The sequence below is a fragment of the Diceros bicornis genome, chromosome 13 (assembly GCF_020826845.1).
Source record: "Diceros bicornis minor isolate mBicDic1 chromosome 13, mDicBic1.mat.cur, whole genome shotgun sequence".
In the NCBI taxonomy this organism is placed as follows: Eukaryota; Metazoa; Chordata; class Mammalia; order Perissodactyla; family Rhinocerotidae; genus Diceros; species Diceros bicornis.
Genome location: NC_080752.1, coordinates 15,508,547 through 15,526,609, shown reverse-complemented (window position 1 = coordinate 15,526,609; position 18,063 = coordinate 15,508,547). Strand labels below are relative to the sequence as shown.

The 18,063-nt window shown below is 43.4% G+C and overlaps 1 long non-coding RNA gene across 1 annotated transcript; it reads right to left on the bottom strand.

Annotated features, from left to right (window-relative positions):
- Window positions 1–39: 39 nt before the first annotated feature.
- On the bottom strand, window positions 40–7,283 carry LOC131412634 (uncharacterized). Its single transcript, XR_009221820.1, has 3 exons — window positions 4,683–7,283; window positions 513–2,497; window positions 40–203 (listed from the first exon to the last, which is right to left on the bottom strand). It is a non-coding gene; the product is annotated as an uncharacterized LOC131412634 (long non-coding RNA).
- Window positions 7,284–18,063: the final 10,780 nt, after the last annotated feature.

The following is an 18,063-nucleotide window of genomic DNA, read 5'->3' as shown; positions in this document are numbered from 1 at the left end:
ACGGACAGGCCCCGCCCACGGACAGGCCCCGTCCACGGACAGGCCCCGCCCACAGGCCCATCCGGGAGCCGAGGGGCCGGCTCGCTGCCCGGCGGGTAGGGGCGCCGCCTCCGGTCTCGGCTGGTCTCCTTTCCGCTCTCGAGGCGGCGGGAAACAGAGCCGCGAAGCTACTCCCTTCTGTTTTGGAGCAAGATAGAAACGAGCTGAAGAAAAAGAAAAGACGAAAAAAGCTTTGGAATCTGATAAACCTAAATTTGATCCAGGCTCCGTCCCTCAAAGATCATGGGCAAAAATTTAAACCTCTGTTTCCTCGTCTAGGAGATAGAGATCATGACCATTCAACGTTACCTCCCACGATGCTACATATGAAGCACTTTAGTATGTACAGTGCCTGGCGCTGTAAGCAGTAAATGGTGGCTATTGTGATTGTGGTTACTAGGGTCCCGGGCGTTTGCCCAGCCGAAGACCTTTGACATACCGTGATTAACCGCACAGCTGCCCTGCGAGCTCACCTGAGCTGGTATTAGAGAAAATGTGTGCAGAAGCCGGAAACCATGGAGTCTCCCATCCAGTCATCTCTTCTGTGCAGAAAGGCCGGTTAAAGCGGGATCTCTTCAGCTTGAACATCCTTTCTCAGCTTGAACATTTCCAAAGACAGGAAGCTGCCTCTGGCGCTAGGAAGTGTTCCATACTCAGTCGGCCACGAGAGGTTGCCTGTCACCACAGATCACCTCCGATGTTCCTTCCAGCTGTAACTCTAAGATTCTACGACTTGAACAAAGATCCGTCATCCCTCACCCATCACAAAACAAACGACCCCACCACACCCCAGTCTCTGCTGTAGCTGCAGCTGAAGGATTAAGTAGGTGCTGCTCCCAATTTACAGAAGAAGAAAGGGAGGTATTAAAAGACATAAAATCATACCGTCTGGCTTGAGATACAACACAGAATTGATTCTGAGAACACGGCCTTCCCTTAGACCCAGCTCTCAATCACGACCCTGTGGGTGTGAGGTAGACAAGTACATTTGGTCTGTCCCATAACTAGCTAGGCCAGAAACGAGCACTCCAGAAAGAGCACTGGACTGGGAGTCAGGACACCTGAGTTTTGGTCTCAGCTCTGTCCTTATCTGGTTAAGTAACCCCCTGGTTGAACAGGAAGACCACTAACAAGCTCACACTCATTCAGTGGTGATTGCAAATCCTTAAGAACTAAACATGGAACTCAAAAAAGACTGAACACCTAGTCCTCCCTTGGGAGAACAGACTGAGCTGACCCAAGTCCAGAACATCAGTGCCATTTGCCTACAGTGTATGGGGCCAGAGGGAGACTACCAAATCCTTTCTGAAAAAGATCACTCAATGCCAAATCCAGACAGTTTTCAAAGCCTCGAAACCTGAGGCAAACCTCAGGAGCTGTGTAGAGCCAAGGGGATCAGAGGACCCGGAAGAAACAGTGGACCCGGAAGAAGAGCAGTGGCTCAGTTCTAGAGACAGAGGACCAAGGAATAGTGCCCAACCAATCTAACAGCTGAAGAGGTCCTCAAAAGCCTTCGGGGAGTACATGGCTTGTTAGGAGCAAATCTAACCCCTCAGGCTGGTGTCCAAGGCCTTCTGAATTCTGGGCCCCACCTGCTTCTCCAGTTCCCATCATGTCACCAAAGTACCCTATGCTGTAGTAACACTAAGCTACTCAGCATTCCCAGAACTTGTGCTTACCCCATGCCATTTTTTAGCTGTGCCTACTATCTGGAATGTCTTTTCATGCATTTCTGCATAGTACACTCTGACTCATCCTTCAAACCCCATTTCAAAACTGACAGCCTGACTCCCAGTCCAGTGTTCTATGAAGTCTTCCTCAATCCTCATGCTTCCTCCTTCCCATAAGAACCAACTCCTCCCTTTGGATTTCACAGCACTTTCACACTCCTTTACTGTTGTATATGGAAAACATGACTATATTATGATTTATTTAATTATCAGTTCATCTCTCACAATAAACTTTGGGGTCCTCCTAAGGCAGGGACTGTATTTTTATTCATATACCCAGGTGTGCAGCAGAGGGCTTGTCATGGGCAGGTGCTTTCCTTCTTTTCCTAAGTGGCTCCGTGGTGGTGTGGGTGGGTAAACCATGGGTGGTGGCCCCATGGGTATGTGCAAGTGTAAAAATTAAAAAGTTATCAAGGTGTACACTTAAGATTTCTGCACTTTATGTAAGTTATGTCTTGATGAAAAAAGAAAAATTAAAATTTTAAATGCTGTTTTCATTGCTTTGATAAACTAGTAGTTTGGGAAGGGTGCTTTTATTTCCAAAAGCTAAAACATAAGTAACATATATTTCAAGCCATTTCTGGGCTCTCTCCTATAATACCTTTTGTGCCCAAGCTCTTACCTCATAAAACATGGCCAATTTTTAAGGGTCAAAGATGATTTTTCTCCATCTGTCATTCTTGTCCGTGTCAAATGTGGACATGTCATTTGGAATGTAGCACAGAGGCCTTGATGAAATTGGAAAAGCATGTGGAGATAAAAATCATTCTGGGATGAATCCAGACACTTCCTGCCACTCTCCAGATGTTACAGAGCTGGAAGCCACCCTCCCTGGGGAAGTGATTCAGCCGGCCCCAGCCAGATGTGTAGGAAGCCGCCTCAGCCCCACATGCTAACACTGTCCTGATTGTGTGGAGCATGTGCTTTCAGTCAAGAGTGAAAAATGCAGGCAGGGGCACATGCCGGGAGTCTTTCAAGCATCGCCACCAGTCAGCCTACAGCGCAATGCACTGATCCGTCCAGTCAGCAGATATGTGTCACCACGACACAGGCTGAGGCTGGTTAAACGGTAACAGAACGCAGTGACCTAATGCACACACTCAGCCCTTCCTGAGAACCTCGCTCCAAGGTTGTCATGCTGCGGGATGCGTGTCAGCTTGATTTCGAGGCTGCCTGGAACATCTGCACTTGAACAGCACGGAGTGGCAGAAACACCCTTTCCTGCACCCAGCAGTGTGTCAGAGACTTTGACGAGCGGACCAGAAGCCCTCTGGTGCCTAAGTGCAGAGTTTTAGCTCCGTGTCGCTTTGAGTAATCCTTAATGCAGCCACGTGGTGGCTGTTTTGGGAAAATTGTCTAGTCGCTGAGTTCTCTCTTCTGATCTAGCTTTCTAGGGGCCCAGGCTGCCTGTAGGTCCCCTGGCCCCTCCCTGCAGCAAGCCTTCAAGCCTTCAGCCTCTCTCCTTTATAGAATGCCCTGAGTGTGGAATTTGTCCAAATGTTCTAAACTCACTGAGACAGACTTTGCACGAGTCCTGCCTGCTCTGATAACAGATGATCAATGTGCAAGCATACTCACTCACAGGCATGCACACACACGTCTGTGTGGGAGAAAACAGGCACCCCCATACAATGTCATTCAGAGAGAGACATGAGACAAGGACAGCGACAACCTGGATGATGCCGAAAGGCCTCATCAGGAAAGCCTGTCTGTGTACACAGTCCCTCAGTTGGCCAAGAGCAGCGATGTTGTCTTGAGACAGAAGGCACGGTATGCAGTTCTCGTGGGTGAATATCGTTGGGCAGATATAGAAATGTTTCTCAACAGTCGTTCCCACCAATTGTTTGGAAACCAGGCTTAGAGAGCTCTGCCATACACTGCTTTTGTCTGCAGACCTCCTAGCCTCTGCAGAATTCACTGAGGCCGCATAAGAACTCCGTTCCCCCGCCATCAATAGAGCTCGTAGGCTGTCGTTTTTGGCAAAGGCACGCACCTGTTCTCTTTCCACCCAGACGGCAGGAAAGTCAAAATGACTTCCATCATCACTTCAACTCATCAAAAAAGTATTGCCTTCTTGTCCACGCAAAGCTTTTCCTTTACAAGCATGGCTCTGGTTGCTTACAAGCCAATCCTCAGAATGCCAAGACCAGAGGAACTGCCTCATCCATAATGTATCCCTTTCCTTGAGGTATCAGCAGGACACACTTGGACTAGGTCGTGTGCATCGACCTATCTACCAGTCACCATTTCAGCACCAACCGCTAAAAGCAGTTGCTAAGAAGTTGGCTGAACCTCCCATTTGTTGGGTGGATTCCTTCCCCTTGCAGAGAAAATTCTCAGGGAAAAGCAGTGGTCGTGATAATACATACCTGTGGCTCATCACCAGTCATTTACTTGGCGTTAGAATTTGTTTTTGTGCTTACGTTGGACTATGGGTCTGCCTAAGGCTGTGGGAATTCACAGCACTTTAGATAAACTAAATGTTCTTCCCCTTAAAGACCTGACTCAGGCAGAACCGGAGGTGGTTTAGTCTCTTATTCTGCCTCCTTGCTCAGAACCAGGCATCAGAAGGCCTGGAAGTCTTTCTTTGGCAGGCCCAAGCATCTTTGGCTGCCATTGTGTTGAAGGAGGTGACAGGCCTTGAGGAAGGCCACCTGCCCCTGTGCTCCGAGGTTGCTGCCTCCCTCTGACATCTGGTCTCCTAAAAAGCTTCTTATTTGACAGTGTGGAGTTTTGGGGCCACTGAAAGGGCAAAAAGGGGCACCTGCCATTTTTACATAAGTGTTTATTTTATAGTTGTACTTTGGATATTTCTGCTTATTTGATGGAAACCATTTAGATGGTTCATTGTCTTCAGGGACAAGGACGAGAGAGGTGAATATAAGGTAAGAAATTATGGGAAAGAGTCAATACCTGAGAGAGAATGCCACCAAAAGAATGCAAGCATCTCAAAGGCAGGATTTTTTGGTCTGTTTTGTTTCTCCAGCACCTAAAACAGCACTTGATACATGACAAATAGTCAACAAATATTTGTTGAATGAATGTGGTGAATCAATTTGTTAAAAAGCTCTTCTAATCTCTAGGAATCTGGGATGTTGTTTTCTTAAAAACAACAAATAAATACGAAAAAAAAAACCCAATAATCAAAACCCAAAACAAAAAATCCTCAAAGTATTAACTCTTGATTTTCTGAGGAAATGACAAGGAAGGTCTACTTGGGCTTATTTGTTCATTCAACGTACATTTCTTACACCCCAGTCATGCGCCAAGCACCGGGCCCAGAGCCTGTGGGACTTCAGCTGGTGAAAGAAGGCAGCTCCACCCTCGGGGACCTCCCTGTCCAATAGCAGACAGACGGGGCCTTGATAATTACTACACAATGTGATGAGTGTTCTCCGTCCTGGAGAGGGGCTCCGGGAGCCAGGTGGGGAGTGGTTCACTTCTGACTTTGCCTGGAGGCCCTTAGGAAGGCTGGGACTTGAAGCCTTAACAGGAGTTCACATGCCTGGCAAGGGGCAGAGAGAGACAAAGAGTCCAAATTCTCGTCTTGGACCATGGTTCCATCAGATTACATACTTACCAGGGTTGCTGACAAGGAGCCAAACAGACAAGCGAAAGTTGGCTCTTCTTTCCTTTTCTCTCTTCTCACAAGAGAGATGCTAATGAACAACAGTGGCCCAAAGGCAGGTGAGAGTAAGGAAGAAACTGGAAAATGGGCCAACTAGATAGCCAGACCTTTCCGAATCATGCAGCCTTGGCCATATTTGATGTCAGCGATGCAGACTGAGTCCTGATAACCACATGGCTTCTCCATCAGGCTGGGCCCTCAGAGCGGAGAGGTCCCAACTGTGACTTCCACTTGGTTTATCACCTTGCAGAGAGGCAGCCGCCGGGAGCTGCTTAATCAGGACCACTTGATAACATGATAGACAGGGATTCTTGAGGCAAAGAGTAACTGCACTTAAGAAAGTGGGTGCTGCTAAAAACCTGTTGCCCGTTAATTGCTGTGAAGTGAAATATGCCAAGGTATCTTAATTCAAATCTTACTTCACCATCCTACGGACCTTTGTTGCTGTAAGTAAGGATGGTCCTCAGTTCCAAGAAGAAAATTAAAGGCTGTTCCTGAGATGAGCACAGTCATTTGGATGAAAGAAGACACGTGGTTGCATTTAAGAGATCAGATCTCAACAAGACAGGGCACCACCTCCTGCCGGGAGAGGAACGGGCCACAGGATACAAAACTGGAATTTATGTGAGAATACTTTGCCCTCATTACAGCACCTCTAGCAGAGGATCTTGACATACATTTCAGGTGCTAATTAGGTCTTGTGTCTATTGCCATGGGTGCATATTGTGCATGCCCATTTTCCTGATGGGAAGACTGACAAGGAGGAGACGGGCAGAAAAGATGTTCTTGGAGGAAAATGATGCCATATTTTCTTAACTGTGTTTCCCCAGGGAGAACTGTGCCTCATTACTTTTACCTGAGGGCATTGTTTGCTGCTGAGCTCAGGGTCTCTGTCCTTTAAGGACTGGTTCCATAATCTGTCCCCGAATTTGGAATAAAACTGGCAAAGGCCTACGTTGGAAGCTAAATGCTCATCAGATTGCTGATTTCTGAAGAGTAGTGTGGTGGTTAAGGGCATGACCTCTGGGGCCAGCCTTCGTGGGTTTAAACTGAAACTCTTGGCACTGAGCAGCTGTGTGACCTTGGTAAGTTTCTCGAGTAAGAAATTGTGTCTCAGTTTCCTCAGCTGTAACCTAGCCTTGATGGTAATAATAATTCTTTTCTCATAGGATCCATGAGGTTTAACTGAGTATTTGTAAAGCTTTTTTTTTTTTTTTTAATTGAAGGATAATCAACGTACAATATCATATTAGTTTCAGGTCTGCATCACAGTGATTCAATATTTACGTATATTATGAAATGATCACCACAATAAGTCTAGTTACCATCTGTCACCGTACAAAGTTATTACGATATTATTGACTATATTCCCTATGCTGTACATTACATCACCATGACTTATTTATTTTATAACTAGATGTTTGTGCCTCTTAGTCCCCTTCACCTATTTCACACGCCCCCTCCAACCATCCCCACTCTGGTAACCACCAGTTTGTTTCCTGTATCTATGAGTCTGTTTCTGTTTTGTTTTGTTTGTTTTGTTTTCTAGATTTCACATATAAGTGAAATCATTAGTATTTGTCTTTTTCTGTCTACCTTATTTCACTCAGCATAATACCCTCTGTGATCATCCACGTTGTTCAAATGGCAAGATTTCATTCTTTTTTATGGCTGAGTAATATTTCATTTGGTGTATATACCACATCTTCTTTACTCACTCGCCCATCAATGGATGCTTAGATTGCTTCCATATCTTGGCTATTATAAATAATGCTGCAATGAACATAAGAATTAGATGGAAAAAAAATAAATAAAAGCCATCCAAATTGGAAAGGAAGAAGTAAAACTGTCACTATTTGCAGATGACATGATACTATGTGTACAGAAAACCCTAAAGTCTCCACCAAAAAACCATTAGAACTAATAAATCAATTCAGTAAAGTTGCAGGATACAAAATTAACATATAGAAATCGGTTGCATTTCTGTATGCTAATAATGAGCTATCAGAAAAAGAAATTAAGAAAACAATCCCATTTACAATTGTATCAAAAAGAGTAAAATAGTTAGGAATAAGTTTAGCCAAGGAGGTGAAAGACCTATACTCTGAAAACTATAAGACATTGATGAAAGAAATTGAAGATGACACAAATAAATGGAAAGATATACTGTGCTCATGGAGTGAAAGAATTAATATTGTTAAAATGTCCATACTACCCAAAGCAATCTACAGATTCCATGCAATCCGCATCAAAATACCAATGGTATTTTTCACAGAACTAGAACAAAGAATCTTAAAATTTGTGTGGAGCTATAAAAGACCTGGAATAACCAAAGCAATCTTGAGAAAGAAGAACAGAGCTGGAGTTATCATTCTCCCTGATTTCAAACTATAATACAAAGCTATAGTAATCAGAACAGTATGGTACTGGTATGAGAACAGACACACAGATCAACAGAATAGAATAGAGAGCCCAGAAGTAAAACCAGGCATATATGGTCAATTAATCTATGACAAAGGAGGCAAGCATACACAATGGGGAAAGGACAGTCTCTTCAATAGACGGTGGTGGGAAAACTGGACTACTATCTTACACCATATACAAAAATAAGTTCAAAATGGATTAAAGACTTGAATTTAAGACCTGAAACCATAAAACTAGAAGAAAACATAGGCAGTCAGCTTTCTGACATCGGTCTTAGCAATATTTTTTTGGACCGGTCTCCTCAGGCAAGGGCAACAAAAGCAAAAATAAACAAATGGGATTACATCAAACTAAAAAGCTTTTGCACAGCAAAGGAAACCATCAACAAAACGAAAAGGCAACATTTGAATGGGAGAAGATATTTGTAAATCATACATTTGAAAAGGGGTCAGTATACAAAATAAATAAAGAACTTACACAACTTAATATCAAAAAAACAAACAACTTGATCAAAAAATGGTCAGAGGACTTGACGAGACATTTTTTCCAAAGAAGACATACGGATGGCCAAGGAGCACATGAAAAGATATTCAACGTCACTAATCATCAGGGAAATGCAAAGCAAAACCGCAACGAGATACCACCTCACACCTGTCAGAATGGCTATTATTAAAAAGGCAAAAAATAACAAGTGTTGGTGAGGATGTAGAGAAAAGAGAATCCTCGTACATTGTTGGTGAGAATGTAAATTGGTGCAGCCACTATGGAAAACAGTATGGAGATTCCTTAAAAAATTAAAAATAGAACTACTATACTATCCAACAATTCCACTTCTGCATATTTATCTGAAGAAAATGAAAACACTAATTTGAAGAGATATATGCACCCCTCTGTTCATTATTTACAATAGCTAAGATATGGAGTATTTGTAAAGCTTTGGAAACAATACCTGACCCACAGTAAGAGTAAAGCATTAGGTTGATCCACATGAAATTACCAACATTTGACTGCGTTTGACCTACAAAAGCAGCAACTTCATATAGCTTATTCTAATTTGTTTAATAATAAAGAAAAGGGTTTTATTTAAATATTATTTATAAAATTACCATATTTATAATATTTTTATTGTTATTATATTAATCTCCACTTAATTTATTACTTTATTACTAGATAATATTGGTTTGTAATATGCTTGTTTTTTGTTCACTCGTTCAATTCACATACACTTTAAAAGCAATGTGCAATCCCCCCTTGTTTTTAATAATAATCCTATATCACAGGATGGTGTTAGGTATCATGTGCCTGAGTTGGTAGTCAAAGCCTGCAGCTAAGAAACAAAGGGATTGAGGAGCCTGCAGTCTAGGGTCAGGAAACTGTGGCATACGGCTTCTGGGGTTAACCACTTCTGCAGAGAGGGTGGGCGTCCCCCACAGCCTCAGCCCCTCAACACTGGCTACAAGAGGAGGCCTGGAGGAGGACAGACCTAGCCTGTCAGAAAGCGGGGCCGGGTAGGGGTGGTGGGGGGAGTGCTTCCCTCTTTGAAGCCAAAGGAAGGAGGCCTCAGGGGACACTCTTGCCAAGTTGGAGGGATGGGGGATCTGTGCCTTGCTGGCCCACTCAGGAACCAAAGAGCCCCTTAACCCTGCCTGTTGCAGCAGTTCCCAAGGTGTAGGGAAGGAGCCCTGGTGTGAGCTGCATGATGGGGGCTGTGGGTAGAGAGGGGGCAGGACCTACTTGGCCTGGAGTTTCAGTCCCAGTTGGAACATAAAATTGTCCATGGGACTAATAATTGGCTGCTAAGAGTAGGTGACTTTGGGAGCCAGTGACCACTACTGAGTGGCATCAGAAGTATGCAGCAGGATGCTGTCAGCTGTGGCGGGAAGATACAGGCCAAAAGTCTAAAGGGACCATCAATGGCTATGGGAGGTGCCCAGGAGGGAGCCCTCCTTTGTGGGCCTATTGAAGGCACCACCTGCCAGCATCAAGCCCATGTATATTATGTTATTGCTGGGTAGGAGTGAATGCTCCCCTTGCTGGGTCAAGTGGGGTGATAGCTGTCTTTTACTTCTTCCTCCAGGCCCCAACACTGGCCTCCTTCTGGAAAGATGGAAGGAGAGGGAGGGATGATGAGAGAGACCACCAGAACTATAAGCAGACAAAGCCACAGATTTAGCCTTGCCTGGAGAAGAGAAAGAGAGGAGCTTTGAGTTGGGTATAATAATAGCAAAACTTACATAGTGCTTACTTTATGTGCCTGGCACTCTTCTAGTGCTTTAATTGTATCCTTTAACCTTGGCAACAACCCTGTGAGGTAGATACTATCATTATTCCCATTTTACAGCTGATGAAACTAGGGGCACAGAGACGTTAAGTAACTTGCTCAAGGATCTCAGCTAGTAAGTGCAGAACTGGGATTCCAACCCAGGCAGCTGGGTCTAGAATTTGTAGTTTTTCCTTGAATAAAACTATATCTTAAGAATTGAAATAAGACTATTCAAAGCAATAATAACAAAAAAATGGTGAACAAAAAGTAACCAAGAAATTATAGAACCAGAATGAAATATCATCAGGGGTGCTACTACCCAACAGGAAAGGAGAGTTTGACAGAATATGACTAACGGCAAGTTTTAGATAAATAAAACAATGCCTTGTTTATCCACCCCAATGAGTTGAAATTCCTTGATTAACTGCCTTCCCACAGCCTTCTTTGTCCCTTCCTGCAAGCCTGTGAGGTGGGCACAGGTAGTATCCTCATTTTACAGACAAGGAAAAGGAAACAGAGGTTCAGAGAGGTTAAATGAGCTACCTAAGGTCACCCAGCTACAAGGTGGGTGTTTGAAATTAGTTCTTACTGGCTTTAGAACCTGAGCTTTGAATGCCTTTGGTTCTGTGGAGGACACCAACATGAAGCCAACATGAATTTTACCATGTTTTTGATCTAGTTATATGAGAGGGAAAGTGCAGTGTAGAACTACGATGTGAGGGAGAAAGGTGGGGAGACTCACGAGCTGGAGGTACATGTGACATTTTGAGTGGGTGGAGGAAACAGGGACTCAAAGTTACACCTCCTCAAAGCAGTTAGAAATGACTGACTAAGGACATTGCTAACACATTGCAAGACAATGATAGTGATGGCTGCCATTTTGGGCCCTTCCCCAAACCAGATACAAAGGGAGCTCCATATTGTTAACTGAGCTAAACTTCACAGTAACCTGAGGAGAGAGGTGGTATCAACTCCACTTTGTAGATGAAAACCCAAGGCTCAGAGAAATTAAGTGACTTATCCAAGGTCACACAACTTGTAAAGAGACAAGCAGAGATTAAAACCAGGTCTGCCTGATACAAGTGTAAACCCTTTCTTCCAGCATTTTGCTGTCCTTAAAGCACCATCGCAACTTTCCTCACTTGATTCTCGTGGGGATTGGAGGCAGAGGAGACACTGTTACGCCCACTTTATAGAGGGAACAGCATGTGCAAAGGCTTTGGCCAGACTTCTCTCTGGAGCTCAGACCTGCATATACAGTGGTCCCCTGAACATCTCTCCACTCAGATATCCCACGAATGCCTTAAATCCCCCATGTCCAAAATCAAATGCATCATCTCATCTTCCTCCCAAACTACTCTCCTCATTCTTCCATTCTCTCATTGATTTAGTCAACAAAGATTTCCCAGGCTCTGGAGAAAAACAGTGAACACTCAGTAGCTAGTGACACTCTCTACTCAGTTACCCAAGCCAGAAACCTGGAAATATTCTTGCATTCCCCCACCCCGTCGTAGCCAATTATTCACCAACTTCTTTCTACTCCTCCTACTAGATCCGTCCTTGTCTGCCAGGCCTCCATCATCTCTTGCTTGGAATATTGCATCAGCCTCTAGTTGTCTCCCTGTTCCATTTTCCTTCTCTCCTCAAACCACCTTCCATGCTACAATCTGAATGATCTTTCTAAACTGCAAATCTGACTGAATCAATCCCCTCCACTTAAAACTCTTCAATGGCTTCTGAAACTCATTAAGGTGGCTTACAAGGCCCTCCAGGGCTGGCCCTACCCCACCTCTTCAGCCTCAGTTGTCCCTACTCTCCCCTGGCACTTTCCACTCCTGTTTTGCTGCACTTGTTTTGGTTTCTGGAGCTTTGTCACGGCGCTCTTACTCCCAGGATTTCACACAGTCTGCCCCCTCTAGCAGAACACTTTTCTGAATTTTTTCACCTGGCTGATGGCTGTGCACTCTTTAGATCTCAGTTTAAATGTCTCCTCCTCCGGGAATCTTCCTTGGCTCTGTGGATTAGGTGTTTTTTCCCCTGTCCTAGCACCCTGTACATTTCTTCTCATACCAGCTATCACTCATTAATGTATTAACTTATTTAACACATCTTCTCTGCAAAGACCATGTTGTCCTGCCCACCAATGAATACTTAATGATGGAATGAACATATGAACAAATGGATCAACAAATGGAAGGATGAAGGCCCAGAGTTATTAAAGATCATGGCAAAGTTGGGAAAGAGGAGGTGTCTCTGGGAGCTCCAGCAGGAAATTTTGGGGGACAGTGATGACAGGTGAGGATGGAAAAGTAAGCAGGAGCTGGTGTACCTCTCAGGCGTTTGAACGTTGTAGGCAGTAGCATTTTGTTCTTATTGGAATAGACACTCACTCTAGATACAGATCTGCCATCCCTGTATGCAATGCTTCTGCCAAAACTACCGTCCAAGGATGTATAGGATACCTTATCTACCATCATGGTATTTCACACAGAATTGCTTCTGATCAAGGAACTCGCTTCATAGCAAGTGAAGTGCAGTAACAGGCCAATGCTCTTGGAATTCACTGGTCTTACCATGTTCCAGCACCCTGAAGCAGCTGGCTTGATAGAATGGTGAAATGGCCTTTCATAGACTCAGGTAGAGCACCAGCTAGGTGGCAATACCTTGCAGTACTGGGGCAAGGTTCTCCAAGAGGCTGTAAATGCTCTGAATCGGCATCCAATATATGGTGCTGTTTCTCCCATAGCCAGGATTCATAGGTCCAGGAATCAAAGGATGGAAATAGGAGAGCACCACTTACTAATACTCCTAGTGGCCCACTAGCAAAATTTTTGCTTTCTATCCACATTACCTTATGCTCTGCTGGCCTAGAGGTCTTAGTCCCAATGGGAGGAATCCTTCCACCAGCAGACACAGTGATTCCATTGGACTGGAGGTTTAAGATCACCACCTGGCTACTTTGGGATCCTCGGTCCTCTAAATCAACAGGCAAGGAAGGGAGTTACTGTGCTGGCTAGGGTGATCGATTCTGACTATCAAGGGGAAATTACTACTCCACAATGGAGGTAAGGAAGAGTGTGTCTGGAATACAGGCAATATCTTAGGCCATCTCTTAGTATTACCATGCCCTATAATTAAGGTCAATGGAAAACTACAACAAAGCAATCCAAGCAGGACTACTAATGGCCTAGACTCTTCAGGAATGAAGGTTTGGGTCTTCCCACCAGGTAAGGAACCATGATCAGTTGAGGTGCTTGCTGAAAGCAAAGGGCATATGGAATGGGTAGTGGAAGAAGGTAACTTAAATACAAGCTATGGCCATGTAACCAGTTAGAGAAATGAGTATTTCTTCCTTATTTTGTTATCAATATGTTTCTGTGTGCGCATGTGTATGTGTGTGTATTGTGTAACATAAAATGGATGTATTAACTTTATATCATAGTGTTTAAGTATTAAAAAAATTTTTTTCCATTCTTATTGAGATATAATTGACACATAACATTATGTAAGTTAAGTATTGCTAACTTTACATTCTGGTATTTAAGATACAGGATATCAAGGAGAAGAGTAAATATCATCCAAGGAGTTTGCATCCTCTTCTGGAGAAAGGGTCACTGTGTTTTCAGTTGTATGTAAGATAGTTGTATCATGTTAAGCCTAAGAATGACCTTGTTATTGTCCTTATTTAGAGATTAAGTATGGTTTAAGGAGATGTGTATGGGTGCCAAGTTGACAAGGAGTGGACTTGTGATGGTTAATTTCATGTGTCAATTAGGCTGGGCCACGGTGCCCAGGTATTTGGTCAAACGTTATTTTGGATGTTTCTGTGAGAATGTTTTTGGGTGAGATTAACAGTTAAATCAATGGACTTTGAATAAAGCAGATTGCCCTCCATAATGTAGGTGGGCCTCATCCAATCAGTTGAAGGCCTTAATAGAACAAAGACTAACACCCCCTGAGCAAGAAGTAATTCTGCCAGCAGATGGACTTTTGACTTGAACTGCAACACTGGCTCTTCCCTAGGTTTCCAGGCTGCTGGCCCATCCTGCAGATTTTGGACTTGTCAGCCTCCATAATTGTGTGAGCCAATTCCTTAAAATAAATCTCTCTCTATATATACATACACATCCTATTGGTTCCGTTTCTCTGGAGAACCTTGACTTATATAGATGCCCCTCAAACTATGGGGCAAGCTGACCTTCTCCTTAGCATTCTCAAGCAGATAAATGGGGAGAGAGAGTTCAGAGTCACCTGATGGCATTCCTGCACAGCTGACTATTTAAACACACTTAAACACAAGGAAGAGGGGCCTTTGTTTTCATGTCCCCCAATCCGTCCACCTAAGTCGAGGGCCAACAAGGGACCTCTGGGAGCCCATTCTCCCTGAAGTCGGCCCTAGGGAGTGAGTCTGCTGCTTCCTCCATAAACAGAAGACATGCCTCTGATGTTTAGCCCAGGTAGACCCTTCCATCAGAGATCACCTGGACCATCATTGTCAGTTCTCAGATGGGGAAACTGAGACCCAGAAGAGGAAGGGACACACCCAGGTCACATAATTAATTACATTTAGAACTAACATAATTACGTATTAGAACAAAATCTTGGTGCCAGGTTCTTACTCTAGTGCCCTGGACAAGAATACGCCATATTGCTCATCTGTTTTATGTCAGTTTGTTTATTGTCTCCCTCAGAACAGGCCCCTTCACTGAAAAGCACAGAGCTAGAAGGGAGCTAGCCCAGCCCTTTGCACTCAAAGGGTGAGTTTTTAAAATATTCAAGGGATGATTACTGATCTAAAGGACTTGACTGTCCCAGCAAGGTAAACACTTAGATTAACAGGGTGATAATAGGTTGTAATTCATAATGGCACAAGGTGGTTAACAAAAGCTTGGAAACATAATCCATGACAAGTACTCTTTAAATGGTTATAACTCTAAACATTGTGTTTCCTTTTTTATTCTAATTGCAGAGGTGTTCAAAATTAGTCACATAGCACAGTAAAGATTTAATACCATTCAGGCTATTACCAGAAACACATACGAAAAATTAAAAGGCTACACTGACAGTTTAACTGGTGATTGAGGAAGTTTGGGCTTCTATCATCTCTTAAATATTTTCAGGTATACTCAAGCTTAAAAGTGAGGTCTTGGGCCAGCCCCGGTGGCCTAGAAGTTAAGTTCAGCACACTCTGCTTCAGTGGCGTGGGGTTGGGTTCCTGGGTGTGGACCTATGCTGCTCTGTTAGCAGCCATGCTGTGCTGGTGGCCCACAGACTACAAAATAGAGTAAGATTAGCACAGATGTTAGCTCAGGGTGAATCTTTGGGAAAAAAAACAAGTGAGGTCTAGGTAAGAGACTCGAGCTTTTTAGGCTTATATATTGAATAATTCTGGGGGTTTTCTGTCTTTCCTCAAATCTAACTGCTGAAATTCTAAGTCTACCAGACACTATATGCTGTGAGAACTGTATTGGGTATTTTATCAAGTCAGGGTTAATGAGATATAATTAAAATCTATATATCTATGGTCCCATCCTAAAATGGGAAAAAAGCTGTTGAAATCTTCAAATAATTCTACTATTTTTATTGCTACTGAACATGTTTTGCAATTTAACTTTGTTATTATATATCTTCAGATTGAGTGATTTCCTTGTTGAGAATTTTCATGCCTGTGGGAACTGTAGTGATGTACCCTTTTTCATTCCTGATATTGGTTATTTGTGCCTTTTCTCTTTCCTCCTTGATTAATATTGCCAAGGGTTTATCAACTTTATTCTTCTCTGTACAGACTCCACTTTTGGCTCTGTTGATCCTCTCAGCCCTACTCAGCTTCTCAGCCGCTCCTTTTTCAGCTTTCTGCTCATCTCTACAGTCTCTCAGCTGCTGCCTTACAACTGACACACGCCTCAAGAGGAAAGGCGGTGTCTCTGGTCAGGTCAGGCTCACCCATCTTTGCCGCCCTCCTCTCCAGGACATTGGCCCCTCAGGGTGGCTGCCTGTAGAGCTCTTGGGTGACTTCAAACAGGGTTTATTTTCCCTAGTGTTTATCTACTTTTTCTAGTTGACTTTGACAGGAAGGTCAGTTGGCAACAAGCTAGTCTGCCATTGCTAGAAGTAGAAATCTTTTTTCAGAAAGTGTTTACCTCTTTAGAAAAATATGAGGATATAAAATTCAGAAAAGTAAGAGGAAGCTGACTCCAGGTGTAAAGAAGTGCCCTCGTTATGTCCTTCAACTAAGAGCCTAAAACCACAGGTGTGGTTAACTGATAATGTGTTTATTGAGATGTTTCATTTTGTGTCCCTCCTACCCAATTTTATTTATTACACAACCAACAGTAATAAAGAAAAGCAGTTAATTACCCACAGCCTCATTCTTCCAACACACCACTGTTTTTATTCTTGATTTTTGGATATTTACCCTTATAATATGTTCTTTGTGCATAATTTCTATCTATGGTATCATAACCTGTATGATTTTTTCACTCAACATTATTTCATAAAGATATTCTATGACAATTCTAATTTTAATAGCTGTGTACTTAAGCTGAGTTGCCTTACATACTTGTTTTAAAACTTATATTTCCTGTACAAATTGCCTGTATATCTACTTATTTGACAGAGGTCTTTATTTTTAAAATTGAGTCTATCATAAGTACTTTAAAATGGCTTTCTTTTAAAATCCATGCTATTTTATTTCCCAAGGTTTTATTTTATTTTTTTCACACAGTTAAATCTGTCACAATGTTTCCTTTGTGACTTCTTTAATTACTTTTTGATTTCTGGGTGTGTTGTGAGGGTGTTTCCAGAATAGATTAGCATTTGAATCAGTGGACTGAGTGAAGAAGATCGTCCTCACCAGTGGGAACGTGAGGTGCTCCTTGTTCTTGAGCCTTCAGGTTTGGACTGGAGCTACACCAGCGGCTTTCCTGGGCCTCGAGCTTGCAGACAGACTTCTCAGCCTCCATAATCTTGTGAGCCAATCCCACATAATAAACCTCCTTCTAAACATCTCTGTATATCCTATTGGTTCTGTTTCTCTGGAGAACTCTGGCTAATAGACCCATAAAAAAACTTTTTAAACTCAGTTGTGGATACACCAGCTATTTGATCAAACCAATCAATGAGGAATTCATGGCGTGTGGAAAAAAATCTGTTCCTTTTAACTCAACGACTAACCTAACATTTGCTTTTTGAAGCATTGCTCAGAACTATTGGAGAAAAAGAACTGATGGCCTGAGCATGAAGAGCTTACTGCCTGAGAGTCTATGGCTGGTGGAAAAGAGTGCACCTTTTGAGGGGTCTGAAGGACCAAGTTCCTGCATCTCAGACGTGGGTCCTGGTCATCTGAGCGGGCAGGCCTCTGGGTCTCTGGTTACAAGGAAGCAATGGGGAATGGGGCTAGGAAGGGTCTCTGAATGGGGGTGGGGGAGGAGGCAGTGACTTCACCCACAGCTGAGAACACCTCTGGAGAAGGCCCTGGCCCCTCTCTGGACCCTGTGGCAATAGACTCCTGATTTCGGCTGTACTCTGTGTGCACTCAGCTCTTCCGAAGTGAGGAAGGCTAAGCTCAATTCCAGAATCCTCCAACTGCTGCCATTTTTACTTGTGGATGTCTCTGTGGGGGCAGGCCTCCCCACCTAAAGCCCTGAGTCAGCAGCTGGACAGAAAAGAGGGTAACTCTCAAGACACAAAAATAATGGACTGACCCAGCCTCCTAGGTGTGATGGGATTATTAAAAAAAAACATTTTCCAGTGGAAGCTGTTTTTCCTCTCTGGGTCCTCGGGTCTCAGTTCTCTCTGAGGCCCTCTGCCAATTTCAGTGGACAAAGAACCTTAATAGGAATAATGTGCAAGTGTGTACATGTGCTCTGAGTTAGTAAGAACCTCACAGAATTCAACCACACAGAAACCTCAGTCAGAATTTTTTTAAGACTGTATGAGAAAAAAACAAATGATGACAAAAGAAGCTGATGTCAAGAATC